Here is a 24,255-nt window from a genome sequence, read left to right as displayed (position 1 = left end):
TAGTGTGCATTTGAGACATTTTCTATGGATGTGAGTGTTCGATTAAATACAGAAGGTAATACATCCGGGGATATATAGAATGCACCGATGAGTAGCTTCTCGCCCTTCGTGAGGCCTACCTCAAGACAGACTGATTCGTCTAGGGTCTCGAGGTCAGCACGCCGCATGCAATGCACTGAATGATCAACGGCAACGAGAACCCTCGCCACCTTTTTGTTTAGGTCCAGTTAATTTTCTGTCGCTTCTAAAGATTTGATAGTTAGAAGGGAAATAGTCGGAAGACGAGATATCATCGGAAAGCCAGGTTTCAGTAATGACAACAGCAGGAAATTTAGAGCATACAATATTTCTATTAAATTCAGAGGACTTAGTTCGTAGACCTCTTGTGTTTTGATAGTATATGTCGAAACTCACGTACTTACTGATCATTTTCAGTTATTTCAGAGCCGTGCAGCATACCAGGGTGGGCCTTGCCTTGAAACGGCTTGAAAAGGCAGCCTTTTGGCTACATAGACGGGTCGCTCAGGTGCCTAAAACACTCCTCGTTAACAGTTACGCAAAAAGAAGAATAGGAGTCGTACTTGGTCCTCAGGCGTTTGCACGACAATGGAGTAACTTGCACAGTTGACAAGTGAGCCAACAGTTGAGCAGATGTGGTGTTAGCGGACAGTTTTGAAACCAAGATGACTCTGGAGCTCGGTGGTCGGTGTACCACAACCAACTGAGAAGCTTCCGACGCACCCACGCGGGGAGGGCTGCTTTTCTTCTGCAAGTTCGTCGGCGGGCCATTAAACGCAGTGTCGGACCTAGGAGGCGGGGGCAGAGGGTGGACCGAAGGGGAAACCAAAGTGCACAAGGCGTTAGCAGGTTGACTGCTGGGGCGGTCAACGAACGGCGAAGCGGTGTTAGAGGACAGGAAGGGGGCACCTTCACCAGCTGCACCGGCGGCGGCTTCGGCGAACGACGACCTCATAGGGATACCAGACTGCGGTGACGTCACCGGCGGCATGAAAGGATTAGCAGGCTTCGGGGAAGCAGGCGGAGAAGGCGGGGGATGCGCGAGCTCCCCTCGCAGGCAGCGAACCTCCTCACGCGGGGAAGCGACGATTGCAGCCTGATGGGCAAGCCCAGCCACGTTGTCCCGTCGAAGAAGCCGGTTCTCCTCGCGCAGCTCGGTGACAACATCCCCGAGAAAAGAGAGGCTGGCGCAGGCTTCTGACAGGAGATTCTTCAACGCAGCTACCTCTGCGCGTAGGTCCGCCGAAGGGTTGAAGCTTGCTCCGACAGGGGACGCCACTCGTTTGGCCGGGATGTTCGCTAGCTCACCGTCTTCACTGGCCTGGTCACCGGGGTCGCTAGGCCTAGCGGGTGAAGCCGCAGCCACACACAGATTGCAGACGAACGGCTGCTCACCGGAGATCAAACGCTGCAGTTCCTCGTCCGGAAGAACAATGCACTTTCCGTGCGCACGGCGTTTACACGCAGAACATCAAAAAAACTCCTGCCTGCCGAAGAAAGCGAGGCAGCAGAGGAGGCACTTGTCCTTACTGGGCGCCATAATAATAATAATAATAATCAATCAATCAATCAATCAATCATTTATTAAACGTGCCCAGAAACAACCGAGAGGTCTTGATGCTGGCGCACAAAAAAAGAAACAAAAAAACTAAGAATAACACAATAGAACAAGATGACTGTTCGGAAGAAAACTATCAAAGATACAATGCGCACAGAAATAGTAGGACGACAGGACAAAAGTAGATTAACACAGTATGAGAAATAGCTTATGATAATTACGAAAAGTCAGATAATATACATACATACATACATAGATACATACAACAATGCGCCAGATAAACTAAAAGAGAAGGATAGAGCAAATTGCACATGTGCTGTTATCTTATAGCGGTAGAAACCTTGGAGGAAAACGATGACTGTGACCCATCAAAAACATCAAGGTCAAGAAAATAAAAATTATAAACATTTTGTATCCTGTTGAGGGTTGAGTGCTGAGAGAGGCGGGTAGTTACAAGAAACGGCCTGCTCTCTCTTGTTTGCTTCCGCGGAATCCGAAAATTAATACTATTGAGAAGTATAGGACAGGATATAGTACCGTCAACGAGCTTGAAAAGAAAGAAGAGATCGGCGCGATTTCGCCGGCAGCGAAGTGAAGGCAGTGACAATAGTTGAACGGTGTTAGAACACGAGCAAGAGTCATTTTTAGCGAAGCGATGGTTGTAAACGCTTAGAACTTTTTTCTGGACAAGCTCAACTACGTTACTTAAGGAATTAGATATGTCATTCCAGATCACAGATGCATATTCAAGTTGAGGAAGACGTATTGCGGTGTACAATTTGCGGAGTGGCATAGGAGAATTGAATTCTCTCGATATTCTACAAACACCGGCGAGAGAACGAAGACCCCGCATAGCAACACGCTTCGTATGAGCTGAAAAATGCAAGGTGGTATCAAAGAGAACGCCGAGATCATTGATCTCACAAACCCTACATAAAGACACAGAAATGACAGAGTACAAAAAAGATACGCTAGATGATTTGCGAGTGAAACTCATGACTTTTGTCTTTGAAATATTGAGAGAAAGGTTATTGTTTTTACACCATTCTGAAAAAGAACACAAATCAGACTGCAACAAGCGACAGTCGTTAAATGAATGAATTTCGTTAAATATCTTTATATCATCTGCATACAAAAGGAAAGAAGAATTGCGAATGGCAGAAGAAACGTCGTTAATATACATTAAAAAGAGGAGTGGGCCTAATGAGGTACACCACTGGTCACTTTGGAAAAGGAGGACGTTTGGCCATTGACGGCAACATAACATGATCTGTCACGAAGGTAGCTATGCAATAGATTCACAACAGCGGTGTCAACATCAAAATTAACAAGTTTAACCATAAGCATTGAGTGACTGACTACATCGAACGCTCTGCTGAGGTCACAGCAAATGGTATCGACCTGTCCTCTCTGGAATACAGGTGTAGATATTTGCGTCATGAAACTGGCAAGATTAGTGACGGTTGAGCGGCCAGGGACAAATCCATGTTGATTATTATTCAATGAGGTTTTCACATTAAAAGACAGTATGTGGTGAAGGGCCAGCTCAAAAATCTTTGACATGGCACGCAGAAGAGTAAGCGGTCGATAATTCGAGACATCAGTTTTAGAGCCAGACTTAAATACTGGAAAAATACGAGCAATTTTCCACATGCTAGGAAATGTGGAAGTAATCAGACAGTTATTATATATGCTAGTCAGTACTGGGACCAATATACTGCTATAAGCTTTTAGTATAGCTGAGGGGATACCATCTGGACCACATGATAAGGATGGTTTCAAGCGCTTAATGCATTCGCTGATGAGATTTTCATCTAGCGACAGAGGATTGGATGTGTTGATTTCCAAGTGGTGTTCCATAGTATTGCTAGAGTCAGAGGCTTTATAAACGGAAGAGAACTGCGTGGCAAAACAGTCAGCGACGTCTTGTAGTTCTGTTCCAATGGAGTCCAGTAGTATTAAAGGCTCTTCACTTTTGTTGCGTACATACTTCCATTTGCGTACATACTTCCAGAACTCAGCCGGCCTGTCAGAGGCGCTTTTTTCTAAGTGTGCAATATATGAACTGTGATCCCGTTTATATAGGCGTTTACAAAGAGTTCGAAAGCATCGGAAATCTTCCTTGCGCTCGAGAGATGGAGTGCTTTTAAGCTTTCTGTGTGCGCGATCTTTATGCTTTAGAGCACTTATTAGTTCAGACGAGAACCAGGGGGGATATTTATGGAGTTTAGGAGTTTATTGTGGAATATATGTGCGCATACTGCTTAAGATAAGTTCCGTAAGCTTATCTATTTGGTCATCAACATTGGTTTTTTCAGTTACCATAGACCAGTCAATGGAGGATAAGTCATGGTGTAAGCCAACGTAGTCACCTTTTTTGAAAGCAAATCTGGGCGATTTGTTGATGTTATTTTGAAAGCTCTGTTTTTCCCCTGACAGAGAGAGTGTTAGTTTAAGTGGTGGGTGAAATTTATTGGGACGAACAAGAAAAACGTCAGAGAGTGACACTTCAATAGGCTGATTGTTCGAAATACACAGATCTAATATGTTACCGCAAGGATTGGCAATAGAATTATGTTGTTGAAGGGAATTAAAAGCAAGAAAATCTAATAGCAGGCCGCACTTATTCTCTATGTATTGATGGTAATGAGAATATTCAAGTGTTCTCCACTCGATACCAGGGGTATTAAAATCACCAATAACAACAATCTTGTGCTTCCTATGTGAAGATATTTCACTTTCAATGGAAGAGATGATGCCATTAAAAGAGATTGGGGTAATGCTAGGCGGCACATATAAGGACCCAATCAACAATTTTTCGCCGCCATCAAGGCTAATTTCGACCCATATTGATTCAGGAACAGTTTCTATGTCACTTCGGCGAACAGATCTCAGAGAATTATCTACAGCCATAAGTACGCCACCACCTTTTTGTTTGGTTGCATTGAAGTCACGATCACTGCGGAAAGTGTTGTAACTTGGTGGAAAATAGTCTGATGAGGGAATCTCATTGCACAGCCAAGTTTCGGTAATCACAATGACAGGAAACGAAGACGAAATAACATTAGCGAAAAATTCAGTTGGCTTAGTTCGTAGACCACGAGCGTTTTGGTAAAAGATGTCCAAATTACACACCTTCACTGTCAATTACAGACTCTGAAGGATGGAGCATATCATCATGTAGAATCCCACGGAATGGCTTGAGAATGCAGCCACGCGGCCACATTGAGGGTCGTTCAGACGCTTCATGTTTTCTTCGTCAACCATGACGTAGAATGAGGAGTACGGCAAATATTTTGTTTTCAGCCGCTGGCAGGAATGGGGACAAATATTTTGAGATTCGATGTGCTTCTTGAGGTCAGCAGTGGCAGTGTCAGGGCTCAACTTTGAAACAAATAGTGCCCTTTGACGCTGCGGCCGCTCAACCACCGACAATGCACACAACTCCATGGCTCCAAGGAATGCAGGCCTGTTTCCCTTCTTTGTATTCTTTTTACCCTTGGTGGCAATTGTTGTCAAAGGGGGTCGGGCAGGATAATAATTAATAATAATAATATAATATTATTAATAATAATCAGCCTATCCGAGCCCAATGCAGGGTAAAGACCTTTCCCATAGATCTCCAATTATCCCGGTACTGTGCTAATAGTGGCCAATTTATCCCCACAAACTTGATTTTATCTGCCCATCTAACTTTCTTCCACCCGTGCCACGCTTCCCTTCTCTAGGGATCCACTCTGCTGCCCTTGATTTCCAATGGTTATTTTGCCTTCCTCTTTACATGACTGTCTACACCCATTACTTCTTACTTTCTACTAGTATGTCCTTAACTTACATTTGTTCCCTGACCCACTCCGTACTCTTCTTGTCCTGTAAAGCAACACCTATCATCTCCGTTTATTTGCTCGGTGAGTCCTCCTTAATTTAACATGATCCGTTTTAGTGAGCCTCAAAGTTTCTGCCCCGTAGGTGAGTACCGGTAAGATTCAGCTCTCATACACTTTCTCCTGCAGGGACAATGATAGGCTGCAATTCATTCTTTGAAAATGCCTGCCGTATGCACTCCACCCCATTCTTACCCTTCTAATTATCTGTAGCTCATGGGTGAAACCCGAGGTCACTACTTCTCCTTAGTAGGTATATTCCCTTACCACTTCCACTGCCTCGTCACCACTCTCATATCAAACCGCTGTGCTCTCCCGAGGTCATTGAGCATTACTTTAGTTTTACGCACGTTAATATTCAGGCCCACGATTCTGCTCCGTTTGTCCAGTGCGGTATCATATCTTCCAATTTGTCCCCCGAATTTCTTAGCAAGGCAACGCCATCAGCACATCTGAGGTTACTGAGGTATTCTCCATTAGCACGAACGCCCACATGGTCACAATCCAATGTACTGCATACCTCTTGTGAACATGCTAGGAATGACATTGGAGAAATTGTGTCTCCTTCTCTGACGTCCTTCATTATAGGTCCATTACTGCTCCCCTTATGGAGGACGACGGTAGGTGTGGACTCATTGTAGATATCCTGTAGTTTTCTCACATAGTGTCGTCTACACCCGATTTCACAACGCTTGAATGTGCGCTGAGGTTTCGACAGAGACAAATGCTTTCTCATAATCGATGAAGGAAATATATAGGGGCCCAGTATACTCCGAGCATTTCTCTTTCACCTGATTGATGGTGTGGGTACGGTCCATTATTGAATACCCTTTACGAATCCCTGCTTGTTTATTAGGTTAACCGAAATCTAAGGAGGCAGAAATTATCTTAAGGTTAGCTTGGTAAGTACATTGTAGGTGACTGACACTAAGTTGATCGTCCTGTAATTAATGAAGTCTTTCATGTCACCTTTCCTATGAATTAGGATGATGTTCGCGTTCTTCCAAGATTACGATACATTCGCGGTCACGAGGCATTGCGTGTACAGGTTTGTCAGTTTTACTAGTACAAGTTACCCACTGTCCTACAAGAGGTCTGTAGTTATCTGATCCTCACCAGGTGCTTTGCCATTTGCATTTGTTTTAAATCCATTCTTTCACTACTGGTGGGATATCTATCTCCTCTGAACTACTTCCTTGTCCGGGATTATCGTGAATGTCAGGGCTAGTGTGCAGATATCATAAAAACATGAAATCTTTCGAATAACACAAACCTCACTGGAGGTTCATAGCGTTCGTAGTCTGGCAGGGAAAGTTTTTAAGCCTACACTCACCTGAAGTGTGTTCCAGAAATTCAAAGTGCTACGAGTTGTGCCGCGCCTGCGCCAGATGGCGCCACGGGTCCCGCGACCGAGAGAAGATGCAGTGAAACATCCCCCTCGCGAGGGGCACGATCAAATGCACAGCATTTCCGGGGGCGCACGACGTTAAGTAGTTGGCGTTACGTTAATGTTGTTGCACTTGTGGCAACTGCTCACGAGAGAGCGCTCGTCAGCAGTAATTCGAATGAGTCAACGATATAAGGCGCGTTCGTAGGGTCCCATTCTGTGTCGGCTTTGTGGCGCAGTGGGTAGAGCACCTTGTACATTGCGTTCCGCCTGCAGGGTCGAGGGATCGAAACCGGGCGCCGGATAGTATTTTCTTTTATGTAGTAGGGAGGGGTGCGGTGCGGACTACGGACGTCAACGCGGGTGGCATCGTGAGTTACTGAAATGCTCTGCATTTAAAACTCGTTAGCTATTATAACATTTTTATGTTATTATTAAACAGCTCGCCTGTGTTATTAAATAGCTCGCTCTTAATCACTTTTCTTTTGTTTTTGCTTACTTTACTTAGTTTGTAATTACAAAGTAGTTTCGAACTCCAACCACCGGCGGTGCAAAAACAAAGAGGGCCAATGTTGTGCATGCTTTGTTCGTGTATGTATGATATAATCAATTTTATCCCCAAGAACTGTTTTTTCGGCCCTTTTTAACTCCAAAATTGGTTTTGTTTTATTTTACGTTAGTGATACTGGGCAGCCCTGGCGACACCAAGACATGGCCTGTGAACGCTGAAACTTTCAAATGCCTTCAAAATTTTTATTGTAGCTGGGGGGAACTCTTTCCTGTTTGAATGGCCTTTCAAACTTGGAAGGCAATTTGACTCAACTGTTCTTTGAAACACTCGTGTATCACAGGTATCAGCTAAAGTACGTGTACTTTCTGACCCAAATTTTTTTCATTTCCTTTCATGGCGTGCTTCTACACTCTGGATGCTCTGTCTGATTGCCCGCTCCAATCATACTCAACCACATAAATTTTCTTTAGTATATAACCACGGGCCTGGGTCCGCACACGCGGCCTATCCAGCGCACACGCGGGCAAGTTCACTGATAAACACTCGGTTTCGGACCGTACTCGGACTACGAGTTATGGGCACGGATCGGCTATAGCTTCATAATGCGGGCTCGGGCAGATCCCGAGCCTTACAGTTAGGCCTGTGGAGTTCTCTATCGCATAGTAGGAAGCCTACTTTATTTTTATGCTGCCCATTCGGGATCCACGTCCACTACCGGCTCTCCCGTTTCCAGAAGACGGTATTCATGATGCGTAGATTATTCCGTTCTGCGAACACTACTAGTAAATCCTCTCTGTTATTTCTACAGCTCAGACACTAGTTCCCAAATGCCTTGTCTCCGGCCAGCTTCTTGCCTACTTTCGCAATAAAGTCTCCCATAACAACAGTGTACTGTGTTTTAACTTTAACAATCGCCGATTTCCCCTTTTAACTCCGTAGTCATCAACTACCTGGTCATCATGGATGTATGTGGGCCCGTAGCCTTGCACACCTGGTATTTGTACCTCTTATTTAGCCTAACTAAAAGACCGGCAAACTTTTTCTTTGTGCTATAGGATTCGTCTATGTTGAAAACTATGATTTTTTGACTAGAAATCCCACTCCCAGTTCTTTTTTGTCCACTAGGCCATGATAGCATAGCACGTGTCCTTTTTTCGGCACTTTAAAGGCTTCTTTCGCTATCCTCGTAACCTCGCTAAGCCCTATTACATCCCATTGAATGCCCTCTAATTCTTCGAACAACACCTCTCGACTCGCCTGGCTATATAAAGTTCTCATGCTAAGCATTGCGAAGTTCAGATTCCAATGGCTGCCGCTCCGGACCCAGGGATTATGAGCACCCTCAGCTATGTCACAGGTCTGACCGCTGCCGTGGTCGTTTTCTTCGCAGCCACTGAAGACTGAGGGCCGTGGGTTCATCGGCGTATTAACGGGAGGTTTGAGAAGTTACTATACCAGGGTGGCCAATCCTGCTCTGGTCAGAGAATGTGTTGCCGGCAATGAGCTCCGGGATGAGGCCTCACTTCAAGCCTCCTTTTGGAATTCCATCAATGCGCGGATTATCATTTTTTTATACGGGGGGAATTCTGCTGCACCGGTACTCGAACCACAGTCCATCGGCACGTGAGGCGGATACTCCACTTCTACACCACCGGTATATCGCTGTACATTGAATATACGGTCCCCCAAAGTGTGTCCGACTCTCCCAACTTCGCACAGCTCACGCAACCGCCTCAAATACGCGCTGCTCGCATGAACACCGGCGCCGCGGACGGCCGAAGTCCGACGCTTTCAAAAACAAGCCCATAATTCACAATCCCGGAGGCGCACGCCCAAAAGAAAGCTAGCTGTGCTCGCTGGTTAGAAGTAAATAAAAAGAACCATAGAGCATACCTCGTCCTACATGCATAGAGGAAAGAGGGTTTCTGTAGCAAAAAAATAACCCCAAGACGCAGGAGAAAGAAACACCGTTTTACATCGTGCACAAAAAAGCAACATTTAACGCCCTCAACAAGGTTATCGCTCGAACCGTACACAACCCTGCATCGAAACAAAAAAAAAGTTCACGCTACACCGTACGGTCCAACACGGTCAACATTACTTCGACATGTGCGTTATAACGAGCGCAAAAAACAATCGCACAGACCAAATACGCACGTAATACATCATGGGTAATCGACAGGCAAAAAATCAAACACGATAATACAAATAGCGCAACGTAACATGCACACTCTTAAACACCGAACATAATGAAAAACGTCCTTACAGCGGGCTGGAAAAGACCGGAAACTGACGGTGCACAACGGACTAGACTCCCGACGAAGGCCTTGGGTGAGCGGCTGCTGCACGAACTGCGACTGACAGAAGTGACGGCTGTAGGGCACGTTAACGCACGCTGTTTAGAATGCGCTCATCACTAAGTTGATCTCTTCGTGAGGTTGTACTGCGGAGCCGGCTGAGAGCAGCCTGGACCAGCGTCGGTGCCTTTTCTTCGCCGTGCAGAACCAGTGTGCTGCTTCGCCAAACAGTCAGCCCGAGACGCCAAATAATTATATCCATGCTTGATCTTCGTCAAAGGTCTCTTAAAGTCGCAAGCAGCTAGCATCCAAGGACGCGCAGTTCCAATTGGTTTCATCATCCCAGATGGTTTTCGGCACCGCGCCTTCACCGTTTAACAGTCATGGCACGATCGACAATAGCGAAAAAAGACTCGCTTCGTGCCGGACCAGGTCACACAGTGACTCAGTGTGCAAAAAGTTAGGAGCCGCTTAAATGACCAGCCAATGGTTCGTCATGAGTAAACCGCAGCAGTGTGCACCCCATACTTGTGGGCTAGCACATTGAATATGCCTGTAGCCTCATCATCGACGGCTATGTCATTCAGCCTAAGTCCTGCACCAACAAGGCTGAAATGAGCCCCCCGGGGGGTCGGCGAAACACGCGGACTTCAGCCCCCCCTCTCTCCCCCCCCGCCTTCTACAACACAAGCAAGATGCATATCGGCGCACGTACGCAGCAGTACAAGCTGCGTCTTGGTGCGTAAAAAAATAAAATAAAAAATTGTCTCCCAGAGACCTACGAAAATTCAGTGACAAAACGGGTCATTGTGCTGGATGGCTAAAGCTCTTTCCGGCTGAATACGGCCGCCGTGCAATGGACATCGCTCCCCCCTGCTTTCACAACCAAGACCAGTCCACTTTCCGGAGGCACGGCGGCTCTACAAGAAAGGAAATGAGATTCTGCCAGCCGTTCCTTGGGATTCCACGAGGGCGGCATTCCCAACGCCGCAGCATCGCCCACAACCAGGCCAGAGTGGCGGACGCCGCTGCTGTAGCTTGGACGTGCGTCGACAGAAAGAAAAGAAGAGAGGAGCGCCCTTCGAAGGGGGTAGCCACCCTGATAAGCTTACTCAGGGCTACAACACCATGCGACACCAGCGCAGACGCCCAAACAATTCAGCATGTGAGCCTATTGATCCCGATTATACCGATTTAAACTAGTCGGTTTAGTACGTTTGACAATGGCGGGAAAGCTGAGAGAATTGATTGATTTTAGGGATTAACGCGCCGATGCAACGCAGGCGACGAGGTGTGCCGTAGTTAAGGGCTCTGGATTAATTTTGACCACCCGGGGATCTTCAACGTGCGCCGAAATCTCGGACACACGGGCGTTTTTGCTTTTAGCCTCCAGTAGAAAAGGGGTCGCAGCGGGCGGGAATCAAACCCGTGACCTCGTTCTAAGCAGCGCGAAGAAATCTCAGAGAATATTTATGCTTATTTATCCGAACCAGTTTCTCCTTTCGCCTTTTATAATACCTGTTATACATAACCGAATTAGTATCCACCAATTTAGAAAACGCAGTCCCATGAGTGCCAAGCAGTGTGACAAAGGTATCATTTCTCAAGCGGCCAAATGTATGTATGTGGTCTCTACTTTTTGTCTTCGCGTTCTACAAAGCAATCCTTAACTCATATTTTCCTTACGACCAATAAATTCTCTCGAGTCCGTGTTACCCAGGAGGTGTTGCTAAACAAGTTAATCAAGCTGTGTGAAGGATGCGCATTGGACGTGAAGCTGCGCAAAAACCGACCCAAAGAAACCGCCGCTAAGTAGACAACAAAGCCGTCGGAATGGGTCCTGCCGACGCGACCGTCGGGGTGAGCAGTCTCCGGCGCGCGTGGAACGCTAGGCAATAGCGCCCATTAGCCGCGCTTGCTGCACTACGCTCCGTGAGGGATAAGCGCCGTCGCGCTCCCCAGCCGTGTTGGGTGTTCCTTGTGGCGCTCTCCACGACGAAAACAGTGGCTGGTAGAGGTAAAAGCTTTGCTTTAAAACCTGTGTTTTTTTGTAAATAACAAAGGTTCGGTATATTTAGGTTGATTTAGGTGAAGCGCCGGTCTATCTTCGTATCGAATTCATTCGCTGTTCCGCTATTGAAGGGCCGGTTCTTCACTGCCGACACGAGGAAGTGTCATGCTTGTTTTATAAAGCTTCGGTATACTCATTATTACCTCCTCAGTGAAAAGTTCCAAACGGTCTTCTAATTGGACTTGTGCCCACTCAAGGTAATGGCCAATGGCAATGGTAGCTTGGGGAGCCTACTGAAATAGCCGGGTTTTCAAATCTGCGAGCCTCACTTTCAGCGTATCGAAAAAAATAATTAAAAAGAACAAACGTCCCGGGGCCTTCATATTTTGACATAAGACGGCTGATGTTGCCCCTGTAAAGTGTATTGAAAGCATTACGTTTGTGTTTACAGGTGAAGCAGTCTGCTAGGGTATTGTTGTAAGCTGCCTCTTTGTAAGCTGATTTTTACACATGGTGTGCTGCGCAGCGAAACGTGGCTATCTACGGGAGGCGTGATTGCAGAAAACGGCACCGACTCTTGAGTTATCGAAATTATCCACAAACACGGTATATCATAAATAACCGCTAAGAGAACCCTATTATTTTACCGAGTTTCATTTACTTGTCGTAAATCCTCCACAGTGAAGGTGTAAACATTGCAGAATTGCTGGATGCTGTCAATACATGAAAGCGTACGGTTAGATAAAACAGCAGAAACTGTTGATTCATCAGAACGGGTGGAAAAGAATTTTTGTCGAAAGGAGCTGCTAATTTGACTCCGACTTACACACCACAGCAATTCTGGCTCTCCTTCACATAGGGAAGAATGTTTTTTTTAAACAGCAAATTAAAAAATGGCAATTCCCAGAAAATATGCAGGCCACCCAAGGCCACTCAACGTGAAGTCCTTGCCACGCATGAACATTATATACGTCTTTGATACGCTAATACAATTTGTTTTCAAAAATACCTCAGAGCGAGGAGCCTCTGGAAAGCATTCATTCATTGAATAATTAAATTTTCATCCAGTGTAGTTGTGTTTTAAGTGTGCCGGCTTTAGGGTATTATACAATTCTTTATAACCAATGAGGAACATGCTGGACAATCCTTAACCAGTGATCAATTTGCACGGCGTCTCATGGTGGACGCAGCCAACTTTGGCTCCAGTTTGTTTATCCACTTCAATTAGCAGCGAACGACAGCTCAGGTGCCGATGGTAGCAAGACTGTGAATTACAGGGCCAAAGCTACACCGAAAGTAAACGCTCTGAATTGTATATAGGCACCCGGTATTCCACCACTGCAGTAATTTGATCATCTGTACACTGTCACTCGAAAAAAATATTTTAATACTGGAGAAGTTGTAGATAAAGACGTCTTGAGTCTGATACAGGTCATGCGTCCCGCAGGTGTTGCTGCAGGTTCACATACTCACGGATAGAGGTCGAAGTGGTATCACAGGGGCGGCTGATTCTCCCTTCTGATAAGGAAGGGAGGCTCTCGGCACTGGCGTTTAGCCACGAATTCTTTGCGGAAACCGTATAGTTTGTGCGGTGACGACGCTGCCTTTATCGGGCGAGCACCGCCTGACGATCGCGCCAACGTCAGAGAGCAACACATCCGCTGTTTGCAGATTTCGCAATGAGTAGGACGGATTTAATTTGTTGCTTGTATTTTCTTTTGTGGTTCGAATTTTTTGCGTTGCTGATCAGACACAGTTCTAACACGATTCCTCTGAAGCATCATTACCGTATGCTTGTACAATTATGGACGAGCTGTAAATAGGATGAGCATTTCATGGGGACTACACCGGACATCAAGCGTTTGACTATTTGAACAAACGTTTTGCGATGAGGAATATCTTATTCCACTATTCCAGGGAAAAACTGGTTGGTGTGATAGACGAAATTGAAATTAAGATGCTCAAGGCTCAAACATGCTTACGACCACTCCCCCTCTTTATCTGTGAGATATGCAGAAAAAAAAAACGCGTGCAGAAACGTCATTGGTGTAGAATCCTGACTGAGCAGGCATTCCGCTCGTGCTAGCTGGCAGCCACAGAGTTTAAAAAACCACAGAATGCATACATAGCATATCCAGCAAACGAGACACTACACATACATCACCAAGAGGAGATGTAAGAGGTATAGGTGTGGACAACAGCGGAATTCGGGAAACTCCACGCGTGTTATGTACAACACGTGTTCGCTGACTGCAACTGGGCTGTATATAAGACAGCTCTGGCTACAGTCTTGCACTATAACGCCCGCCGAGTATTAAAGCCTCGCAACCATGAAGACCGCAGTGAGTGTGCTGCCTACCTGTTTTTTGTTGACGGACTTTGTATTGAGTTAACCTGGCTTTAAAAATATTTGTTGGGATATTGTAGGGAAGAGCACATACCTTCAATCCGGCATGGAAATGCCTGTAAATATCGTACGCCACATCTACAGGGCAGAGTGTTCGACGTTTAATGCTGTTTTCGAAGCATTTGGTAATGAAAGCCACTATGACTTTGGTATTGTGTTCCGAAATTTAAAAGGACAACAGCTTTACCCTAAGAAAAACATGAACTTGCAGCTTACCTCCCCTAGAATCATGTGCATTGTGAACAGGCAGGAATCACGCAAGTTTTAGAATTTCAAAGTGCACTATTTAATGTGAAAAACGTTAAACCAGTTGTAATTCTGAGTTCCCATACTTGTATAAAAATATAGCTGCCCAGGTACTTATACCTTAATTCTACCTGACTTACATGAGACCATGCCGCAAGCCGCCTAAGCTTTAACTATGTACATTTCTAACTGTTGGAACCTGGGGTTCTGTTTTAACGGAGTAAGATAAATTAAAGCAAGAAATTTGAAATAACTTCGCCTAACGAGTATAGCTAAATGAATTTAACACCTACTTCGAACGTCGCTTAGTCTTTTCGGGCCACTTTGCTTGTGGGTTTCCATACTTTGCGTAGCTCTTAAAAGGTGGGGCTAATAATCAACAAGCGTTTCATTTATTCAAATGTGTCACAATGCAAATTGATGACAACAAAACGGTGGCCATTCCAGGTTGTGCTCGCTTCAGGGTGTTATGTCATGTGTATGTTATTTTCGTGGGTTTTTGTCAAACGTACATTAGTAGCTTTTTGTCTTAGTTCGTGACTACGTGTTGATATTTCATTTTAGTGTTTTTTTAACATCATTAGGCACTATTTTCAGCCACTCTGTGAGCCCTTTTTTCTTGTAAAAGTCCGAACACTTAGCTTTGTTCTCATAACTCTTGGCAGATTTCAATTGTACTGAACCCATTTAGTTGACGTATGACTCGCAATGACTTCAAACGCTCCAAAAAAAGGCTGGAACATTTACTCACAGAACACTAATCAGTTACTTGTCACAGCGCCCACTAGGTACTTAGCAACTAAAGCTAGCAAACGTAGCACTAGTAAGATTACTAACTGAAGCAGGTTGTAAGCAACACTACCTTCAGCAGGAATGTCCCAGTGAATAAACCATCCGTTATCTATGTGCTTTTACTAACTAGACTTACGTAACCTAAAAAACAGCGCGATCTTTAATCGAGTGTGCCCACACTGAACGTTTTTAGAAACTTTTTGGTAGAGAAGCATGTGAAAATCTTGTACCATGGCACACACCTTTAAAAGGTGTTTACACTAAAAAGGGTGCAAAGATAAAAAAAACAGTGTGAGCGCTTCTAAACGCCCTAAAGGAATCCTGTGGGCCGTACAACCGCGCGTGACAATGTGATTTGGCTGAGCGCACGGTGCGACAAAAGACGCAGTAATTGAATACGCACATATCATATTTGTGCCCCAAACAAAGTAAGCAAGAAAACCAGCGGGATGCACGGAAAGAGCGACTTGAACTTTGTTACTTTAGGAATACATTTGCTCTGATTGATTTTGTGGACAGACCGGAAAGTCTTCTAATGGAGTCTGTAGCCTTGTCGCAAAAAAAGAATATTTTTGCGATGTTTTCGCAATTATGCATTTTATTAAGAGGACATGGAAGTCATTATGTGGATTCACCACTTTTATTCGTGATTTGGAGTTGGAAAAGAGCGGTATGTGTATGTTAAATAAGTTATGGAATTTTTTTCCTTTCAATGAATAAAAAGAAAACAAGCGACAGTTACTATGTACGCGGCCTAAATTAGTAACCATAAAATTTCGGGTGCATACATAGTGCGAGAACGTACGTACCATTCTGCGGAGTAGCAAAGTTCGTAAGGAGTTCGTAACTACAGCCGTTACTGCCAATTTACTAGATTTTTTTGTTAAGAGTGACTCTTACAGAAAAGACAACACACGTTCACCTGCTTTACTCACGCATGGTATGTTTTATCGCCCATTTCACGACCAGAACTTACGAACCAGCGTTCTATCCGTGTTTCAGTCCTCTATACACTCATGTGCTAAATAGGTAATGGCAGCTAGTTCAACATCGTTTGACTCTACCATTGTTAAACCTATATATATTACGACTATAATAATGCTATTGTAAAACTAAGTTAAAACAAAGCATATCACCACAGTAGTAAAAAAAGTATTGACCAGTTATATTCAGGTTTTATTTGGCAGGAAGGCCGAAGCCAAGAGAGGGGTGGCTAAGGTTTTGAGGGAACGCTGATACAGGGTAGGATCAGTTTCCGTTCTTAGCAGCACTTTACAGTTTTGCGGCCCCTGTGACCGACTGGGGGTGGCCTTGCTGGACAGTGCGTGCCAAACCACTCTTAATTGCAAAACTAGCGAGCTCCGAAATGAGATAATCGCAGCCTATCTTCTCTGATATTTACGAGACGGTAAAGAGGGTGTGACGTATACGCTCCGCATGACAAAATGAGGGGGCGAAAATCACATTTGACGCCCAGATTGTACTGAAGGTGATCTTCCTATCCTTGATGTCGGCGTCCATTTATAAATGATATGGATATTGTAAGCAGCGTCAAGATAAAGCGTTCGTGTGAATACTTCAGCCGCTCTTGATTTTGCGCCAACATTAAAGAGGTAACCTGTCGGGGAAACCTTCCAGTATTCCTGTTGTCCTGCCTTCTCAAGTATCAGCCATGCTCAATTTTTTGTCACTTCTGTGCGCAGGTGCTTCTCTTCGTTTTCGCCTTGCTCGTGGGCATCGCCCTTGCCGACGGACACTACGGAGGCTACGGAGGTCACCGCAAGGGCCATGGTGGACATCACGGTGGCTACGGGAGAAAGCACGGTGGTTACGGCGGCCACAATGGGGGCTACGGACATGGAGGTCACAAAGGCGGTCACCACTACAAAGGCGATGGATACAGGGGTGGAAGGCACTACGGCTGACGTGACCCATGGCGATGAAATCCAGCGAAAGACGGGAAGATATCCGTGTTGACGATAGGAAATCGATGTTCCAATAAATGTTTTGGACACGTGGCAGAAGTGATATGTCTCACTGTTAAAACAAAAGCACAGTTCTGTGCTATCATTGTTTAATGAAACGCATACAGCCCTGCATTTACTAAAACCAAAACCAGACGGATGTCATGAATAGAAAGAAAATTGCAAGTACCGCGTTACTGGACGTGGAAAATAGTAACTACTCGTCCTGCGCTCTGAACCAAGTGCTGCGTGCACTGCTGCACGCGTGCAGTCCTGCGTGCAGCGCGTGCAGTGCTGCGTGCAAAGCAAAAAAAATGAAAAAACAACTAAGATATTGCACATCAAACGCAAAAAAAGTAATTTGTAACACCAATTTAGGGTTTTGAATAATTTTATACAGTTATTTAAAATGCCTAGCCAAAATTCCGCAACCAGCTTTTTCGCATGTACATATCCGCGTATCAAAAGTATTCCTTCTTTTCAACATTATTAACATCTTGTATTTTGCATACACGTGTTCATTTCACACATATGTCTCCAGAAGAATACCCCAAATCAACGCATATTCCCAATGATTTATCGCCCATTTTACTTCCAAAGATAATGGGCAGCATATAAATGCTGTTCCTTATGAATGCCTATTCCGCCACAGCTTATAAGGCTTTTTAGAGGCGAGGCTCCTCTTGCTCGGGCAGTGCCTCGTCCCTCGCTGCTGCTGTAAACGGCACCACGATGATTATTGTCGCAGGATCCCTCTAGGGATTGGGCAACGAAAGATTGGCCGAAGAGGTGAAAACATTCAACGCGTTCGTTGCTACCCAACAAGGAGGAGAGGAAGAAGAAGAGGTTGTCGTTCGTTGCCTGCGAGCTCAAGACACGTACCGGGGGGTGCGCGACACAAGACGCTCTGTCGAAGGCGACGGCCAAGGTGGCTAAAATGTCAAACACCGAATTCGCCAACTTACACATGGAGATTCTCATCGTTCCAAACAAGCCCTACATAATCCCCTCAAACATCGCCGTCGTCGACGGGCTCGTCAATGGAGCGGTGGGAAGTCTCAAGCTTCGCGACCGAGGAGTAATGGTCTTGACGCGGCGGCGCCCGGTTTCGATCCCACGACTCTGTGGTGGGAGGAACGCAACGGGAGGAACGTGGCGCGATTCCGACTGCGCTACAAACCGAGACGCGAGCATGGCTACGAACGCGTCTTATGCGCTTCACTTATTCAGATGGTGCGCGCCGTCAAGAAGACCTACAACAATGTTTCACGGTTTCACCGATAAGCATTTTAGCTTCGCCCCTCTCATCATCATTCACTTCCTGGAGATGGCGGCATTTTTTTCTACCAGCTTTTCCATGCGACCTCTTCCGTAGCAGCTAAGCTTCACGGCATGACAGAAGCCCTACGATATGTCCTCTGCCAGCCTCCCATGGACAGCACCATTTTCTTAGATTCTAAATCCCCTCATCAGAGCCTATAACGCACTAGCTCCTTCCGCATCCAGGAAGATGTCCAGCGATAAGGAAATTGCTTCCATCTTCTTGCGTGCGCCACCGGTTATTGCATAACACTTCATGGCTCAGAGGCCGTTGTGGCACCATGAAAATAAAAAATCCGATGAAGCTACGCTCAGGTGTTTGCCAATGAGGAACGGGAGGAAAAATTTCTTCTCTAAGAATGATGCACCATTGATGATCGAAACACTATCCCCCAACGACAAAATACACAGACAATATACAGATGAAACATTGCCGACGATTGCGCTAGTGGTGCAAGGCTGAAGAAGCTGCAGAGCTGGCGGCCCTTCTCCCTTTGTCGGAGAGCCGGCTGTTGTAAATCACATTTCGGTCAAACTTGCCGGTTGAAGTTCTCCATGACTGGAAGGCCTGGACAGTTTTGTCTGCAGTCTTTCGCACCTATTCCGAAAGAACTCCGTGAGCACTCACAAGGTCCTGTGGCGATCGGCTTCGCTAACTCAGCGTCTGTAGCGCACGTCAGGTGCGAACGCTCGTGGATGGGCGACTATAAGAGCACGCGAGAGATTCCGCAACGAACACTGGATATTGTGTTTTCGAAGGTAATGCTGTCAGACGCCGTGCGCTCCTCACGAGGCGCGCGCTAACACGCGCTCGCTTTTCTTTCTTGATGTTTTTGCGATCTCCTCACGTGGGTCAAGCCCACGTGTAAGCTTGGCCATTACCGGGCTCCCCTGATAAGCCCCTAGGTCACGCGCGCTCGGTCGTTTGTCTTGGTTTTTCCATCAAAAAGCTTGGTGGCGGCAGAAACACCTTATACAGTTCTTCTGTAAACGGCCAACAGACAAGCGTTTCTTTACGAACGTTCGCGGTCAGTTGTTCGTAGTTTTTGCTGTGATCATTATGGTTTACCAACCATACGACGACGTCCCTCTTTCACCAAAACATTGATTTTGACTGATGAGAATTGCTTATATAGTGTCTTCCGCGACAATGTCAGGTTTTATACATATCATAAACCAAAAAAAGACTAGCGCACTAAGGCGAGCCATTGTTCCACAGCCTCTGCCTTAGCCCAGGTTTACAAATTCCTACTACATCATATAGGCTTGTCTTGAAACAGTGATTGCTACAACTGCGGATCACCAACAACCGTTGGAGGTGAATTGCTTCAGTGTTTTGCGCGCACGGAAGCAAAGGGTGGTTCGCTGCGGAACATGGATAGTCTGCCTCCTAGGTTGTTAACAGTTACCCTCACACTTTTACCATGACAATCTGGTTCCTCGCACCTGTAAGCCCCTGTAACATCATTTGAATATTTCAGCACATGGTGTCCCTGCGCAAAAGGCACCCCCCTGGTGCAGATACATTATATTTACTCAAGGGCCCGATAATGCTTTTCTTCTAACTGATTTGATTTTTTTTCCCGTTTCCGTTCCCATATTGGCAAAATAGACTGTTTTTTCTCTTTAAGAAAAGGTTCTCCCTATTCCTGAGGTAACACTTCTTCAACCGAATATAACGAAAATCGTAAATGTAGCCTTGACAACACCCTCACTGCTGGTAACTGCATATTTTTTTTAGTTCCGTTTAGCCAATGCCTAACTGTATACGCCTGTGCTTCTGCGGGTACAAGAAAACTTTAACATATGTTTTGCGACAATAATTTATTTTAATCACACTCGACTTCAAGTAATTGGTTGTCCCAAATGGTTGCAGAGCGTCGCAACAAATGAGTGTTCGCATTCCCGTGTAATACAGGTACCGAAATGCGTGAAGGTAGAAAAGTCCAAGAAACTCCTAAAGAAACCCGTCAAAGTTGGGCGAAATTCTGAGAATTAAACAACCCATTTTTAATTCTGATAGCACAGAAGCTGTAGAGTTGCTTATGGCAGGGTTTTATTATGCGATGGACACAGCTAGAGTTGAAATGACATTGCTTACTGTAAAATGAATGATTGGATGTTCGCCCTTATTGTGATGCGGGTATAGGCAAAGATCCATAATGACGTAGAAGAAGCTTGAAAATAAGGCGTTAAAGTGACCGCTTGAACCAGATACTTTTCTAAAGCTATTGTATTACAAAGAACGTTACAAAGAACAGAATTCTTTCTCTCGGCGAACGTGTGTGGAATATTACCCGTAGTAGTTACGGTTGGCTCTAGAACGCCCCCTATATCTGCGGCAAAGCAAAGAGTGCCCGGGTCGGCAATAAAAATGATATCTACGCTGTATAAACTACTTTCCGATGAACACTGAGCCCCACAAGTCAGCTCTACGATGTTTTGTGCCGAAAAGGAGCAAAGACAGAAAAAACACTATTCTCGCTGCAACAGCCACGAGAATGTTTTGGTCTCCCGCTTCGGAGTCTTTGGAAGAAAACGGGGTTGCTAGCGCACAAACCTAGCCCGTATGCATAGTGCGCACATTTCCTCATTTTTGTACCATTCTGTACGTGATATTTGGCCTTTGGCTTAGAGATTAATTCAGGAATTGCTTTTTGAAAGATTACTCGTCTTTCTTTCCCCTTAGAGAAGAGATAGTTCCGTAGTAAATTGGTACGTAAAAGCTGCACCTGTTGATTGATTGATTGATTGATTGATTGATTGATTGATTGATTGATTGATTGATTGATTGATTGATTGATTGATTGATTGATTGATTGATTGATTGATTGATTGATTGTCGGGTTTTTCAGGTACCGCATCTCTGCCCTGGAGCTGTAAGACGAAGCAGAAGTAAACAACAACAGCGACTGAGCATGAGACACTGGTGAACTGGTATATGATCGTCACCTTGTGGCTTAGGAGCCCTTTCAAGCGCGGACGCGCTCACCTAGTGCACACAAGTGCGACAGCCCAAGCACAAGTGTAAACGCGAAATATCCCCGCATGCAGTGTGTCTGCCACAAGAGCTGCGGTGGTGTCAGGTGTGGAGGTGGTCTTACCTGCACATATCTTCTGCGTCTTTCAGTGCTGCGGGGTAATAGGGTTTTCTTCCAACCAGCGCCATTCTTTAATACGTCGTTTTCTGTTCCCTGTACGCCATTACCGCGAACCTCTTGTTAAACTATTTATAGCCATGCTCAAATTACCGAAATAAGCGCTCAGTGATGCTATTTCTGTTCCTATGGTATTCTGTATAATTTTCTTCCTGTACAGTCATTTGCTTTTTATGGGTAATCTTAAATAGACGCTTGAGCAATCGCCTTTGTGCTACCCATAGCTATTATATAAAACAAGCTTTGCCACTTTTTTAACCTATGCTCGAAATACTCGCGCAGGCCTCCGTCTCATTTCCCCAGTCATGATTATTTCCTATTTTTGTCATTTTCTTTTGCTCGTTCCTTTCCGTTTTTTTCTTCTAGGGTGAAGGAGAACACCAGCGGGGTTGGAGAGATAGATTTTTTTCTTTTTTCTGCTCTCTTGTAAGTTCTGCATATTTTCTGTGCGCATAAACGTGTTTTTCAACTTTTGGAATTATCATGGCGCAATTGCTGTTGTACGAATTAATCCATGTCCTTATCGTGCGTCGCTAACTCGGTAGCCACAGCCGAATTAACGTGGTCACTTTTTGTTTTTATCAGCTTGCACATGGCTGTGGTGGAGAGGATGAGTCCCGAAATCCCTGCTGTGCATTCGGGTTAGAGTTCCATCCCCAATCTCGTGTACCTTTTTGGTTGTTTTTATTCTGTTTTTCCTACTGGCCCTAGATACGCCCTACGTTGGAACGCGCCAACGCTGGTTTCAGCACTTTAGCGTTATGAGGCTTATAGAGACTCCGCAATGCAAAGTGAGGCACTTTTTTTGAAGAACTTTTACATGAGCATGTAACTAAATGTTCCCTTGTGAAATGAAGCCACGCCGTTTGAACTTTACATTCGCAAACAGTATTTAAGATTTCTATGATTCCGCCTTCATACTGCGCTTTCTCAATTTACAGGCGAATAGGACCGTTTTTGTGTCGTTGATGGTATTTGAGATTGCCTTATCATTTAGCACCAAAAAGTTCAGTTGAATAAATTTTATCTGCAATACAAAGTAAAAGTTCAGAACCCTTATAAATTATATAGTCGTGTAATCATAAGATATTGTAAATTTATAGCTACGTAAACATTTTTGGTAATATCTGTGCACATATTATCCAATAAAGCTTCTGCAACGCTACCATAAGGCCACCCAGAAGATGCGGGTGGCGTTACCTAAATGTGATCATACAATTTACCGTTTAAATATTGTATGGTAAAAAAAGATGTCATAAGAGATGCACCATTTCCTTCATAACACTCAAAATAGTATTTCCCATGTGTAAGTCACAATTTTGTAATCCCAGGCACCCGGAATATCAACAAAATATCTAAGATTCAGTATCCCACCACCCAGCCTATAACATAAGCTCTTCCTCCGTTAGTAGGCCGACTTGTGCTCAGCACTTTTTGAGACACATTTCAAGAACTGTTTAGCGAAATTACAATTTTTTTCCATAAAATTAAACCATCTTAGAATACCTTTTTGAGGTTTTGTTTTTCTATTGTCAGAATTATAATAAGCAAATGCCATAAAATAACTCTATTATATAATAGCGTAACAATAAAACAAATACCACGACTGATGGTTCCCTTCACTTGCCTTGCGGACCTGGCAAGCGTTGTTATATATACTGCTGCGCTGGGAAGAAACCACAAAAAAATCAATATGGCGGAACTGTGTTTGTGCATGCTTATTTATCTGCTATATTTGCTTGCATCACACGCAATCAGTCCAGGGTCAAGAATCACGCGTGCGAAGCTGATATTCAAAATTTCGCAGTACCGCCAGCAAAGCAGGCAGATTGGTGAACCATATTTTCCCGGTAATAAAAATGCTACAACCAAGATAAAGCGTAAGAGTTCTGGAAACAAGTAACACATACGTACATACACAAAACACGTCCATACGCATAACACATACACATAAAAATGAATTACTACTGGCAGACTATATTTTACAGTGCCGCTCTTTGGCCGTCAACCCTGTGTTATTACACGTACACATCACCGTTGTAGTAGTTCACGTTAAGAATGAGTAGCGCAGTTGGTGACTGAAGGGTGCAAACACGGAGATATTTGTAGAGCAGTGGAGATAAAGATAAAGAAACGCATGATAAAGAGAGCCAAGAGAGTGGGATGGGAATATGGCAAATGGCTACGACCGAGCTAATGGAAGACAGTAGAGGAAGAGATTTTGGCAAAAAAGGCAGCAGCCAGGCAGAATGCCAGGAGAAACAGGCTATACGGCATCCTCTCGCTTAAATTTAGCTCATTAGTAGCTTAGTAGAGTTTTCGCCATTACCTTCATCAGTAAGTTATTGGGTGAGAATGTCTACGAGTGCAATTATGGGAACCAATGCAATTATTCGAATTTTCGCGTTAAATAGTCCAAGAAGCACAGTGTGTGATTAAAAACCATAACTTACCTTCATAACGTCCATTTTGGTAGAATCAACTCATCCGATGGGAAATGTAACAGAATGAGATCTCTGACGCGGGACCGCAATATTGTCTCCCCCGGGGCCGGTGGGTTTTAGTACATAGTGGGCCCAGGCTGGAAATGTTGGCATCTAAAGCCGAGAACTTACAAACATTGCCGGCAAGATGGACTTCGCGAATTCAGAAACGCTGACTTTAAGCCACACCCTCCGCACAGTCACATTTATGAGTTATTT

The 24,255-nt window shown here is 44.8% G+C and overlaps 1 long non-coding RNA gene across 1 annotated transcript; it reads left to right on the top strand.

Annotated features, from left to right (window-relative positions):
* Window positions 1–13,855: 13,855 nt before the first annotated feature.
* Window positions 13,856–17,129, top strand: LOC144179630 (uncharacterized). Its single transcript, XR_013324315.1, has 2 exons — window positions 13,856–14,008; window positions 16,815–17,129. It is a non-coding gene; the product is annotated as an uncharacterized LOC144179630 (long non-coding RNA).
* The last annotated feature ends 7,126 nt before the right edge of the window (window positions 17,130–24,255 follow it).

Source organism: Haemaphysalis longicornis, unplaced genomic scaffold, assembly GCF_048455015.1.
Source record: "Haemaphysalis longicornis isolate Haplotype H1 unplaced genomic scaffold, Haemaphysalis longicornis Haplotype H1 scaffold_4, whole genome shotgun sequence".
NCBI classification, from domain to species: domain Eukaryota; kingdom Metazoa; phylum Arthropoda; class Arachnida; order Ixodida; family Ixodidae; genus Haemaphysalis; species Haemaphysalis longicornis.
Note: the sequence above shows the minus strand (reverse complement) of the source record. Positions and strands in the feature narration are given on the sequence as shown.